Source organism: Rhagoletis pomonella, unplaced genomic scaffold, assembly GCF_013731165.1.
Source record: "Rhagoletis pomonella isolate Grant_MI unplaced genomic scaffold, Rhpom_1.0 Rhpom_scaffold_00005, whole genome shotgun sequence".
In the NCBI taxonomy this organism is placed as follows: Eukaryota; Metazoa; Arthropoda; class Insecta; order Diptera; family Tephritidae; genus Rhagoletis; species Rhagoletis pomonella.
Genome location: NW_023458559.1, coordinates 20,945,695 through 20,946,468, shown reverse-complemented (window position 1 = coordinate 20,946,468; position 774 = coordinate 20,945,695).

Here is a 774-nt window from a genome sequence, read left to right as displayed (position 1 = left end):
CATAAAACGGAAATTTGGAGAAATACGAAATCTTCGAGAAATCAGTAAATATTAAAGCTAATTTATTCAAAATTGATGCTTGCAACAATTCTTAACCTCAGTGTGGTTATTGTGCCTGCCACCTAAAATCACAACGTTGAAAATTATTGAAATCGGACAAAAATTACGCCCGCTTTTCATATAACGGTAAATTTCAGATATGCTTGATTTACTCAAAATTGATACACCCCGGCTTACCATGTAGCGGTAGCTTTCGGAAAGGTGAAAATCATATATGTAATACTTGCGCCGGGTATTTAATGTTCGGTTAGTGTTTGGCCTACAGTTTTACGTCAACTCCGAGCGGCGATTGTATTTTTAGGAGAAGCTGTTTTTCATGGCAGAAATACACTCGGTGGTTTGCCATTGCCTGTCGAGGGGCGACCGCTAATAAGAAAAAACCTTTTTTCTTAATTTTTTTGCGATGTTGCTTTGAGCAGGACTTGAACCCATGCTATGCGGAGTGGAAGCGCGCACTGCTTACCACTACACCACAGCGGCCGCCAATCATTTAGTATAAGATAATAATGGTAAAAACTGTTTTGAGATCTCAATAGTTTTTAATGGTTCATATCCCAGTGACCGCGTAGAAAAAGTCTGATGAGGAGATTTGTTGATAGTAAATAATTGTTGTTTTTCCACAACATTTTTTTTATTAGAAACAGCCTGAAGCCCAATAAAAATTGTGGAATATAAGTGTAATTTCAGATAGCGATTCAAGCACAAATCGATGGC